Below are 13,711 nucleotides of genomic sequence, written 5' to 3' on the forward strand. Positions count from 1 at the left end.
TCCTGCCCCACAAGTGCCACATTTCACCCCACAAATGCCACCTCCCGCTCCACAACTTCCACCTCCTGCCCCACAAGTGCCACCTCCCACCCCACAAGTGCCACCTCCTGCCCAACATCTACCACCTCCCACCCCACAAGTGCCACCTCCCACCCTACAACTTCCATCTCCTGGCCCACAAGTGCCACTTCCTGCCTCAAAAGAGCCACCTGCCGCCTCACAACTTCCACATAACGTCCCATAAGTTCCACCTCCTGCCCCACAAGTGCCACCTCCTTCCCCACAAGTGCCAGCTGCTGCTCCACATCATCCAACTCCCGCCCCACAAGTGCCATGTCCAGCCCCACAACTTCCGCCTCCTGCCCCAAAAGTGTCAACTCCTGCCCCATAAGTTCCATATCCCGCCCCACAAGTGCCACTACCTGCCCCACTAGTGCCATCTCCATTTCCACAAGTGCCACCTCCCGCCCCACAAGTGCCACCTCCTGCCCCACAAGTTCCAACTCTCGCCTAACAAGTGCCACCTCCTGCCCAACATTTACCACCTCCCGCTCCACAAGTGCCACCTCCTGCCCAACAAGTGCCATTTCTTACCCCACATGTTCCAACTCCTGCCTCACAGGTGCCATTTCCTGCCCCACTAGTACCACCTCCTGTCCCACATTTACCAACTCCTGCCCCACAAGTGCCATTTCCTGCCCCACATCTGGTGCATACCACCCCACAAATTCCACCTCCCGCCACACAAGTGCCACCTCCCGCCTCACAACTTCCACATCCTGCCCCACAAGTGCCACCTCTGGCCCCACAACTTCAACCTCCCGCCACACAAGTGCCAACTCTTGCCCAACGTGTGCCACATCCTGCCCCACAAGTTCCACCTACCACCAAACAAATTCCACCTCCTGCCCCACAAGTGCCACCTCCCGCTTCACAACTTCCACATCCTGCCATACAAGTGCCACCTCCTGCCATAAAATGCCACCTCCCGTCCCTCTATCACCACCTCCTGCCCCACAAGTACCACCTCCTGCAAACAAATGCCGTTTCTTAAACCACAGGTCCAAACTCCTGCCCCACAGGTGCCATTTCCTGCCCCACAAGTGCCACCTCCTGCCCCACAACTTCAACCTCCCGTCAAACAAGTGCAAACTCCTGCCCAATGTGTGCCACATCCTGCCCCACAAGTGCCAACTCCTGCCCCACAAGTTCTACCTACCACCCAACAAATTCCACTTCCTGCCCCACAAGTGCCACCTCCCACCCCACAACTGCCATCTCCCGCTTCACAACTTCCACATCCTGCCCCAGAAGTGCCACCTCCCGCCCCACAAGTGCCAATTCCTGCCCCAAAAGTGCCAGCTCATGCTTCACAATTGCCAGCTCACGTTTCACAACTGCCACCTCCTGCCCCACAAGTGCCACCTCCTGCCCCACAAGTGCCACCTCCCGCCCCACAAGTGCCACCTCCCGCCCCACAAGTGCCACCACCTGCCCAACAAGTGCCATTTCTTACCCCACAGGTTCCAACTCCTTCCCCACAGGTGCCATTTCCTGCCCCATAAGTGCCACCTCCTGTGCCACATGTGCCAACTCCTGCCCCACATTAGCCACCTACCACTCCACAAATTCAACCTCTTGCCCCACAAGTGCCAAACCCTGACCCGCAACATCCACCTCCTTCTCCACAATTGCCACCTCCTGCCCCACATCATCCACCTCCCACCCAAGTGCCAACTCCTGCCCCACATCATCCACCTCCTGCCCCACAAGTTCCAATTTCTGCCCCACAAGTGCCAGTTCATGCCCCACAAGTGCCAGTTCATGCCCCACAAGTGCCACATTTTGCCACACAACTGCCACCTCCCGCCCCAAATCATCCACCTCCCGCCCCACAAGTGTCATTAACTGCCCAACATCCTCCTCATGACCCACAAGTGCAACCTCCTGCCCCACAAGTGCAACCTCCTGCCCCACAAGTGCCACCTCCTCCCATCCACCCCCCACAAGTTCTACCTCCTGCCCCACAAGTGCCACCTCCTGTTTTACAAATGCCACCTCCCGACCCACAACTTCAACCTCCAGCCCCACAAGTGCCACAACCAGCCCCACATCATCCACATCCTGCTCCACAAGTGCCACCTCCCACCCCACTAGTACCAGCTCCTACCCCACAAGTGCCACCTCCTGCCCCACATCATCCACCTCCCGGCCCACAAGTGCCAACTCCTACCCCACAACTTCCACCTCCCGCTCCACAAGCACCACCACCAGCCCCACAAGTGCCATCTCCTGCCCCACCAGTTCCACATCCCGTACTGCAATGCCAATTCCTGCCCCACATCTTCCACCTCCTGCCCCTCAAGTGCCACCTCCTGCCCCACAAGTGCCACCTCCCTCCACACAAGTGTCCCACCTCCTGCCACACAAGTGCCGCCTCCCACCCCACAAGTGCTATTTCCCGCCTTACAACTTCCACCTCCCGCCCCACAACTTCCACCTCCCGCCCCACAACTTCCACCTCCCGCCCCACAACTTCCACCTCCTGCCCCCAACTTTTACCTCCCACCTCACAACTTCCACCTCCTGACCCACAAATGCCACCTCCTGTTCCACAAGTGCCATTTCCTGCTCAAGAACTTCCACATCCTACCCCACAAGTGCCACCTCCTGCTTCACAAGTGCCACCCCCTGCCCCACAATCGCCACCCCCTGCCCCACAACTTCCATTTTCCTCCCCACAAGTGCCACCTTGACCTGCTGTCCATGCTCTTTGTAATACACCCCAGTATTCCATCGACTTTTTTGGCTACAAGGGCACACTGCTGGCTCATGGTCAATCTGTCGTCCACCAGGACACCCAGGTTCCTCTCTTCAGAGCTCCTCTCCAGCAGCTCTTCCCCCAGCCTGTACTGGTGCATGCAATTACTGCTCCCTAGGTGCAAGACTCTACACTTGCTTTTGTTAAACCTCATCCGGTTTCTTACTGCCCAGCTCTCCAGCCTGTCCAGGTCTCGCTGAATGGCAGCACAGCCTTCAGGCGTGTCAGCCAGTCCTCCCAACTTTGTGTCATCACAAACTTGCTGAGGGTGGTCACTATCTCCTCATCAAGGTCGTTGATGAAGATATTGAACAAGACCGGACCCAGCACTGACCCCTGGGGGACGCCGCTAGTTACAGGTCTCCACCTGGATTCTGCACTGCCAACAACGTCTCTCTGTGCTCTGCCAGTCAGCCACTTCTCAACCCACCTCTCTGTCCACTCATCTATCCCACGCTTGCTCAGCTTGTTATAAGGATGTCCTGGGAGACAGTACCAGATGCCTTGCTGAAATCATGGTAAACTACATCCACCGCCCTATCCAAAACTATCTTGCAGGTTCTTAGTTCTTTACCACTGTTTCCTTTCCCACGCCTTACAACTACAAGCAGCTAGAACAATGTTCTCTGAAGATATCCAGGACAGAAGAGTCCCGGTAGATCAGTATCAAGCCCAGCTCACGGGAGGCCAATGCCCACTGTTTCCTGCCTGATAAACGCAGATCTCTGGCAGCATTCAATTGTCTTCCCTGTACAACCACCCAGCCCCCCTCGTCATCATCAAAACCAGTATCATTTTAAAGTCAATGAATCTTGCCTGTAAAAGCACATCTAGCCTCCTACAGAAATTCATTGGTTTGGGCGACTGAAATTGAGAACACATCTGTAGGCAAACACTCCCATCAACTTCCATACGTCTGAATGTGCAGCCCCTCCTCATGCAGTGACCCTCCTTCCACAATTGCAGACGGTTTCATTCCCCACAGCAACTTCACAGTGGCAGAAGGGACGGACACCTCCCTGTAACCAGAAGGAAACAACAAAGGAAAATAAAGGGACGCCCGCAACCTCTCCAGCCTGTCCCGGTCCCTCTGGTTGGCTTCCCTCCCCTACAATATATTGACTGCACTGCTCAGTTTGTATCATCTGCAAACCTGCCATCATCTATGTCACTGACGAAGGAAGATGCTGAAGAGCAACGGTTTATATGGGTTAATACCTTGGGAGCCCCTCTCTTCAAGGAGCTAGTTCTGCAAGTCTGAGTCCCACAAAGGGTGGTCTCCATAGACGTTCAAATTCGTGCTGCACAACCCTACTTAATTTTCTGTATTCATTTCTGTATTGATCTCATGTGGATCAAAATAACACAGTCAGTATCTGCAACGAGTCTAGGCCGAGCAAAACTTTTGATGGAGGGAGCAAAGAGATCAAGACAAGATGATGTAGTGCAATGCAGTCAAAGCAGCTGGCCAAGCAAAAGCTATGTGCATGCATTTCCAAGCTGAGCACGCACCTGGAGCTGGGACTGTATCACTCATTGTCAGAAGAATTCCTGAGTACCCTCATAAAGAAAGCTATACACCAGTGTGACTGGAGTCCATTTACACCAATTAGACCTCTTTACATTTTAATAAGCACCATTTACTACTCCAAAGTTGCACTTCCCTTTGCCTTTCCATCTGAAGGGCTTTGAAAAAGTCTCTGAAATAGAAATTCTGTGATTGCTGTAATACACTTGGGTAGGTATCTGGACTTCCATCTTGAGACATCCAGCGCCTTTTACAGAAATAAAGAATACTCAAGGACTTAGGCCACCAAATTCCAACTCAGTTTTACACCACTGGTTTTTGATCTGATAGGCAGGAGACAGCGAAAGGCAGCTGCTCAGCAATCCCAGGAAGACAGCTGGGCTCTAGGGAGACAAGAAGGGCAGTAAGGTGACAAACAAAGTGATTATAAGGTTTTATTTAACAGCTCTGTATGGGACGATTCAACTACTTCAAGCTCCAGCAAGCTGCTAGAGACTGATAAAGCAAGACACCTCAGCGACCTCAAAAGCTGACAGCCTTTCAAAAGATAAACTGAACATACCATCTCAAAAAGCATACAATCAATCCATAGAAGTTAATCCAGCAAGCAGTCCTATGGTCAAATTGTGTGCAGCCAGTAAAGCCTTTTCATGAGCATTAAGAACATTTCTGGTTAGAGAGTTATCACAACATGGGCAGAAAATACCTAGGAGAATAGGAAAAAGAAAAAAGCAACCTACCCTTACCCTTACCCTACCCTTATCCAACTCCTCTCCCACATTTAGAATTGAAACAAGTTCAAATGCCATAAAAAATTGGGGGAATAAAACCATCTGGTATTTCCCAGGCAAACCACCAAGACCACAGAATAGCCCAAGTTGTAAAGGAACCACGAGGATTATCAAGTCCAACCCGATGCTCCAGGAAGGACAACCTAAACTCAAACGGCCTTTAAGCTGCAGCAGCTCAGGGCCAGGCCCACAGCCTCAGGGAGCATGTTCCATGACCGCTGGTATCAGACACAGCAAGCACAGGGAGCAGGCAGGTAGGCACAGCAAAGCAGCAAGCAAAGCCCAATTTCTCAGAGGGGGCCTGCTAACAGAAAGACCAGACACTGTCCTCCCAAAAAAACTCCACCATTTTGACAGCCAAAACAGAAACTACATTTTCGGTTCTCATGACTCTTCCCTGTGCTCCCAAATAAATAGTTTCGTGACATCCTCTATCACACTGCAACTGCTCAGAAGTAATAATCAAAATTATATCACTCATAAGAAACTCACTTTTGCATGGTGGTAACGAGAGTCCATTCCCATTGTGTCCCTCCGTGTTATGAACACTGCAATTGGCCTTCTGACAGCCTCCTGAATGAATCCACCAAAAGCAAGGAAGCACCCTGCCCTTACTCTGAAGAGAGAAAGAAAGCAAGGTTCATGGAAACAGGCACACAAGGCTCGCAACCAGACACGGTGCTCCAGGCTCCTGATCATGCCAGAGATAGGACTACCACAGTGCCAGAACATGATTTACCACTAAAGGAAACATCTGGGAGCACAATCACAACTTCAGCACAAGCTGTAACGGCTCAGCATATTTAGCTTTCGTATCATACAGCTGGAGAACGAGATACTCCCAAGCATCAGTCAGCAAGCACTCGGATGAGCCAGCCCCTTTGGTTTTAATGACGACTGCCACCTTTGACACCTTACCAGAAGATACTTCCATTTATTAGCCTGGACTTCGTTTCTTCCATCAGCAGCTGCTCCTAAACTGCCCTTGATTCATACAGCGATACCATCGACTTCTAGCACGAGCTGACCTGCAAGACAGAGAAAAGAAAGCAGGATGACAACAAACACAGACGTAGCATCCTTTAATTATCATGAACAACAGCAACAACAAAAACAGGAGATAAGTGCTGCTGTGGATGCACCCCAGTTTATAAAGAAATCGAAAACCAGCCCGGCCTCAGCAGCCCAACCTCCCACCCCATACGTTCCACCTTCCGCCCCACAAGTGACACCTCACGCCCCACAACTTCCACATCCCGCCCCACAAGTGCCACCACCTGACCCACAAGTGCCAACTCCTGCCCCACTAATGCAACTACCTGCCCCACAAGTGCCAACTCGTGCCCCATAAGTGCCAACTCCTGCCCCACAAGTTCTACCTCCTGCCTTACAAGTGCCACCCCCTGCCTCACAACTTCCACCTCCTGCCCCACAAATGCCACCTCCTGCCCTACAAGTGCCACCTCAGGCCCCACAAGTGCCCCCTCCCGCTCCACAAGTGCCACGTCCCGCCCCACAATGGCCAAATCCTGCCACGCAACATCCACCTCCTGCCCCACATCATCCACCTCCCACCCCACAAGTGCCACCTCCTGTGGCACAAGTGCCAATTCCAGTCCTAAAAGTGCCAGCTCATGCTTCACAATTGCCAGCTCCTGCCCCACATCATCCACCTCCTGCCCCACAAGTGCCACCTCCTATCCCACATGTGCCAACTCCTGCCCCACAAGTGCCATTTCCTGCACCACATTTGCCACCTCCTGCCCCACAAGTGCCACCTCCTTCCCCACAAGTGCCACCTCCCGCCCCACAAGTGGCAAATCCTGACGTGCAACTTCCACCTCCTGCTCCACAATTGCCATCTCCTGCCCCACAAGTGCCACCTCCCGCCACACAAGTGCCACCTCCCGCCCCTCTATAGCCACCTCCTGCCCCACAAGTTACACCTCTTGCCCCACAACGTCGACCCCCGCCCCACATGTGCCACCACCTTACCCACAAGTGCCAACTCCTGCCCCACAAGTGCCATTTCCTGCACCACATTTGCCGCGTCCTGCCCCACAAGTGCCGGCTCCTGCCCCACAAGTGCTACCTCTTGCCCCACAACCTCAACCTCCAGCCACACAAGTGCCACCTCCCGCCCCACAAGTGCCACCTCCCGCCCCACTACTTCCACGTCACACCCCAAATCTTCTTACCTTCCACCCCACAAGTGCCACCTCCTGCCCCAAACCTTCAACCTACTGCACAACAACTGCCACTTCCCACCCAGCAATTGCCACCCCCCGCCCCACAAGTGCCTCCTCCCACCCCACAAGTGCCAACCCTTACCCCACAAGTGCCAACTCCTGCCCCACATCATCCACCAACCGCCCCACAAGTGTCACCTCCTGCACCACAAGTGCCACCTCCTGGCCCACAACTTCCAGCTCCTGCCCCAATAGTGCCAGCTCCCGGCCCACAATTGCCACCTCCTGCCCCACAACTTCCATCTCCCACTCCACAAGTGCCACATACTGCACAACAAATACCATCTCCTGCCCCACAATTGCCATCTCCTGCCCCACAGGTGCCACCTACTGTTCCACATCATCCACCTCCTTCCCCACATCATCCACCTCCTGTTCCACAAATGTCACCTCCTGACCCACAACTTCCACATCCTGCCCCACAAGTGCCACCTCCTGCCCCACATAATCCACGTCCTGCTCCAAAATTGCCACCTCCTGCCCCACAAGTGCCACCTCCCACCCAACAAGTGCCACCTCCAGCCCCACCAGTTCCACCACCCGCCCCACAAGTACAACCTCCTGACCCACAAGTGCCACTACGTGACCCACAATTCCCACCTCCCGTCTCACAATTGCAACTCTCGCCTAACAAGTGACACCTCCTGCCCCACAATTGCCACCACCCCCCCAACAAGTGCCACCTCCCGCCCCACAAGTACCACATCCCACCCCACAAGTGCAACCTCCTGCCCCACAAGTGCCAACTCTCGCCCCACAAGTGCCAACTCCTGCCCCACAACATCCACCTCACGCTCCAAAAGTGCCACCTCCTGCCCCACAAGTGCTACTTCCTGCCTTACAAGTGCCACTTCCCGCTGCACAAGTGACACCTCCAGCCCCACAGCTGCCACAACCCGCCCCACAACTTCCACATCCCGCCTCACAACTGCAAGCTCCTGCCCCACAATTGCCACTTCCTACCACACAAGTGCCAACTCCTGCCCCACAAGTGCCACCTCATGTCCCTCAATTTTCACCTTATGCCCCAAAAGTGCCACCTCCCGCCCAACAAGTGCAACATCTCGCCCCACTAGTGCCACGTCTCGGCCCAAAATTGCTGCCTCCTGCCCCACATCATCCACCTCCTGTTCCACAAATGTCACCTCCTGACCCACAACTTCCACCTCCTGCCCCACAAGTGCCACCTTCTGCCTCACAAGTGCCACCCCTTGCCCCACAAGTGCCACATCCCACCGCACAATTTCCACCTCTTGTTACACAAGTCCCACCACACGCCCAACAACAGCCTCCTCCTGCCCCACAAGTGCCACCTCCTGCCCCACAAGTGCCACCTCCCACCCCACAAATGCCACCTCCTGCCCTGCAACTTCCACCTCCTGCTCCACAAGTGCCATCTCCTGCCCCACATCGTCCACCTCCCACCCAACAAGTGCCACCTCCTGCCCCACAACGACCACCTCCTGCCCCACAAATGCCAGTTCATGCCCCACAAGTTCCAGTTCATGCCCCACATCACTCACCTTCAGCCCCACAAGTGCCACCTCCTGCCCCACATCATCCACACCCTGCCCCACAAGTGCCACCTCCTGCCCCACAACGACCACCTCCTGCCCCACATCATCCACCCCCTGCACCACAAATGCCAGCTCATTCCCCTGAAGTCCAGCTCTTGCCCCACAAGTGCCACCTCCTGCCCAACAAGAGCCAATTCCTGCCCCACAAGTACCTCTTCCCTCCCAACAAGTTCCAATTTCCGCCCCACAAGTGCCACCTCCTGCCCCACAAGTGCCACCTCCTGCCCCACAAGTGCAACCTCCTGCCCCACAAATGCCACCTTTCGCCCCACAAATGCCACCTCCCGCTCCACAACTTCCACCTCGTGCCCCACAAGTGCCACCCCCCGAACCACAAGTGCCACCTCACGCCCAACATCTACCACCTCCCACCCCACAAGTGCCACCTCCCGCCCTACAACTTCCATCTCCTGCCCCACAAGTGTCAACTCATGCTCCACAAATGCCACCTCCTGCTCCACAAGTTCCACCTCTTGCACCACAAGTGCCAAATACTTCCCCACAACTTCCACCTTCTGCCCCACAAGTGCCAGCTCATGCTTCACAAGTGCCAGCTCCTGCCCCACATCATCCACTTCCTGCCCCACAAGTGCCACCTCCCGCCCAACAACTTCAACATCCCACCACACAAGTGCCAACTCCTGCCCGTGTGCCACATCCTGCCCCACAAGTGCCAACTCCTGCCGCAAAACTGACAATTCCTGACCCAAAAGTGACAGCTCATGCTTCACAATTGCCAGCTCCTGCCCCACATCATCCACCTTCTGCCCCACAAGTGCCACCTCTTGCCCCACAAGTGCCACATCCCGCCCCACAAGTGCCACCTCCTTCCAAACTAGTGCAACCTCCTGCCGCACAATTGCCATATCTCGCCAGACAATTTACAGCTCCTGCCCCACAAGTGCTACATCCTGCACCACTACTTCAACCTCCTGCCCCACAAGTGCCAATTCCTGCCCCACATGTGCCAGCTCATGCTTCACAAGTGCCAGCTCCTGCACCACATCATCCACTTCCTGCCCACAAGTGCCAGTTCATGCCCCACAAGTGCCAGTTCATGCCCCACAAGTGCCAATTCATGCCCCACAAGTGCTAGCTCCAGCCCCACAAGTGCCACTTCCTTCACCACAGGTACCCCATCCCACCCCACAAGTTTCAATTCCTGCCATACAAGTGCCACCTCCTTCCCCACAAGTGCCACCTCCCACCCCACAAGTGCCACCTCCCGCCCTACAACTTCCACCTCCTGCCCCACATCATCCACCTCCTGCCCCACAAGTGCCACCTCCCGCCCAACAATTGTGGCCACATGAGAAACAATTTCCACTTCCGCCCCACAAGTGCCACCTCCTGCCCAACAAGTGCCATTTCTTACCCCACAGGTTCCAAATCCTACCCCACTGGTGCCATTTCCTGCCCCACAAGTGCCATTTCCCCCCCCACATGTGCCAACTCCTGCCTTACAAGTTTCACCTACCACCCCACAAATTCCACCTCCCACTCCACAAGTTCCACCTCCTGCCCCAAAAGTGCCAATTCCTGCTTCACAAGTGCCAGCTCATGCTTCACAAATGCCAGCTCATGCCCCACATCATCAACTTCCTGCCCCACAAGTGCCACCTCTAACCCCACAAAGACAGCCTCCTGCCCCACATCATCCACCTCCTGCCCCACAAGTGCCAGCTCATGCCCCACAAGTGCCACCTCTTGCCCCACAGGTGCCACCTCCTACCCCACAAAGACCACCTCCTGCCCCACAAGTGCCAATTCCTGCCCCACAAGTGCCAATTCCTGCCCCACAAGTGCCAATTCCTGCCCCACAAGTGCCAGCTCATGCCCCACAAGTGCCAACTCCTGCCCCACAAGTGCCACCTCCTGCCCCACAAGTGCCACCTCCTGCCCCACAAGTGCCACCTCCCACCCCACAAGTGCCACGTCCTTCCCAATTGCCACGTCCTGTCCCACAAGTGCCACCTCCTGCCGTACAAGTGCCACCCTCTGCCCCACAATTGCCAATTCTTGCCCCACAACTTCCACCTCCCACCCCATAACTTCCCCCTCCCGTCCCACAGCTTCCACATCCTGCCCCACAAGTGCCCGTTCCTGCCCCAGAAGTACCACCACCTGACCCACAAGTGCCAACTCCTGCCCCACAAGTGCCACCTCGCATCCCGCAAGTGCCACATCCCGCCCCACAAGTTCCACCTCCTGCCTTACAAGTGCCCATTCCTGCTTCACAAGTGCCAGCTCATGTTTCACAGATGCCAGCTCCTGCCCCACATCATAAACTTCCTGCCCCACAAGTGTCACCTCCAACCCCACAAAGACAGCCTCCTGCCCCACATCATCCACCTCCTGCCCCACAAGTGCCAGCTCATGCCCCACAAGTGCCAGCTCATGCCCCACAAGTGCCAGCTCCTGCCCCACATGTGCCACCTCCAGCCCCACAAGTGCCAACTCCTGCCCCACATGTTCCACCTACCACCCCACAAATTCCAACTCCTGCCCCACAAGTGCCACCTCCCACCCCACAAATGCCACCTCCTGCCCTGCAACTTCCACCTCCTGCTCCACAAGTGCCATCTCCTGCCCCACATCGTCCACCTCCCACCCAACAAGTGCCACCTCCTGCCCCACAACGACCACCTCCTGCCCCACAAATGCCAGTTCATGCCCCACAAGTGCCAGTTCATGCCCCACATCATCCACCTTCTGCCCCACAAGTGCCACCTCCTGCCCCACATCATCCACCCCCTGCCCCACAAGTGCCACCTCCTGCCCCACAACGACCACCTCCTGCCCCACATCATCCACCCCCTGCACCACAAATGCCAGCTCATTCCCCTGAAGTGCCAGCTCTTGCCCCACAAGTGCCAGCACCTGCCCAACAAAAGCCACTTCCTGCCCCACAAGTACCTCTTCCCTCCCAACAAGTTCCAATTTCCGCACCACAAGTGCCACCTCCTGCCCCACAAGTGCCACCTCCTGCCCCACAAGTGCAACCTCCTGCCCCACAAATGCCACCTTTCGCCCCACAAATGCCACCTCCCGCTCCACAACTTCCACCTCGTGCCCCACAAGTGCCACCCCCCGAACCACAAGTGCCACCTCACGCCCAACATCTACCACCTCCCACCCCACAAGTGCCACCTCCCGCCCTACAACTTCCATCTCCTGCCCCACAAGTGTCAACTCATGCTCCACAAATGCCACCTCCTGCTCCACAAGTTCCACCTCTTGCACCACAAGTGCCAAATACTTCCCCACAACTTCCACCTTCTGCCCCACAAGTGCCAGCTCATGCTTCACAAGTGCCAGCTCCTGCCCCACATCATCCACTTCCTGCCCCACAAGTGCCACCTCCCGCCCAACAACTTCAACATCCCACCACACAAGTGCCAACTCCTGCCCGTGTGCCACATCCTGCCCCACAAGTGCCAACTCCTGCCGCAAAACTGACAATTCCTGACCCAAAAGTGACAGCTCATGCTTCACAATTGCCAGCTCCTGCCCCACATCATCCACCTTCTGCCCCACAAGTGCCACCTCTTGCCCCACAAGTGCCACATCCCGCCCCACAAGTGCCACCTCCTTCCAAACTAGTGCAACCTCCTGCCGCACAATTGCCATATCTCGCCAGACAATTTACAGCTCCTGCCCCACAAGTGCTACATCCTGCACCACTACTTCAACCTCCTGCCCCACAAGTGCCAATTCCTGCCCCACATGTGCCAGCTCATGCTTCACAAGTGCCAGCTCCTGCACCACATCATCCACTTCCTGCCCACAAGTGCCAGTTCATGCCCCACAAGTGCCAGTTCATGCCCCACAAGTGCCAATTCATGCCCCACAAGTGCTAGCTCCAGCCCCACAAGTGCCACTTCCTTCACCACAGGTACCCCATCCCACCCCACAAGTTTCAATTCCTGCCATACAAGTGCCACCTCCTTCCCCACAAGTGCCACCTCCCACCCCACAAGTGCCACCTCCCGCCCTACAACTTCCACCTCCTGCCCCACATCATCCACCTCCTGCCCCACAAGTGCCACCTCCCGCCCAACAATTGTGGCCACATGAGAAACAATTTCCACTTCCGCCCCACAAGTGCCACCTCCTGCCCAACAAGTGCCATTTCTTACCCCACAGGTTCCAAATCCTACCCCACTGGTGCCATTTCCTGCCCCACAAGTGCCATTTCCCCCCCCACATGTGCCAACTCCTGCCTTACAAGTTTCACCTACCACCCCACAAATTCCACCTCCCACTCCACAAGTTCCACCTCCTGCCCCAAAAGTGCCAATTCCTGCTTCACAAGTGCCAGCTCATGCTTCACAAATGCCAGCTCATGCCCCACATCATCAACTTCCTGCCCCACAAGTGCCACCTCTAACCCCACAAAGACAGCCTCCTGCCCCACATCATCCACCTCCTGCCCCACAAGTGCCAGCTCATGCCCCACAAGTGCCACCTCTTGCCCCACAGGTGCCACCTCCTACCCCACAAAGACCACCTCCTGCCCCACAAGTGCCAATTCCTGCCCCACAAGTGCCAGCTCATGCCCCACAAGTGCCAACTCCTGCCCCACAAGTGCCACCTCCTGCCCCACAAGTGCCACCTCCTGCCCCACAAGTGCCACCTCCCACCCCACAAGTGCCACGTCCTTCCCAATTGCCACGTCCTGTCCCACAAGTGCCACCTCCTGCCGTACAAGTGCCACCCTCTGCCCCACAATTGCCAATTCTTGC

At 55.8% G+C, this 13,711-nt stretch overlaps 1 long non-coding RNA gene across 1 annotated transcript; it reads right to left on the reverse strand.

Annotated features, from left to right (window-relative positions):
* Positions 1–3,907: 3,907 nt before the first annotated feature.
* LOC146758114 (uncharacterized) lies at positions 3,908–6,162 on the reverse strand. The gene is made up of 3 exons (XR_014935111.1): positions 6,059–6,162; positions 5,633–5,756; positions 3,908–4,732 (listed from the first exon to the last, which is right to left on the reverse strand). It is a non-coding gene; the product is annotated as an uncharacterized LOC146758114 (long non-coding RNA).
* Positions 6,163–13,711: the final 7,549 nt, after the last annotated feature.

Source organism: Coturnix japonica, chromosome 17, assembly GCF_054131305.1.
Source record: "Coturnix japonica strain WE chromosome 17, WE-NBRP24, whole genome shotgun sequence".
Lineage (NCBI taxonomy): Eukaryota > Metazoa > Chordata > Aves > Galliformes > Phasianidae > Coturnix > Coturnix japonica.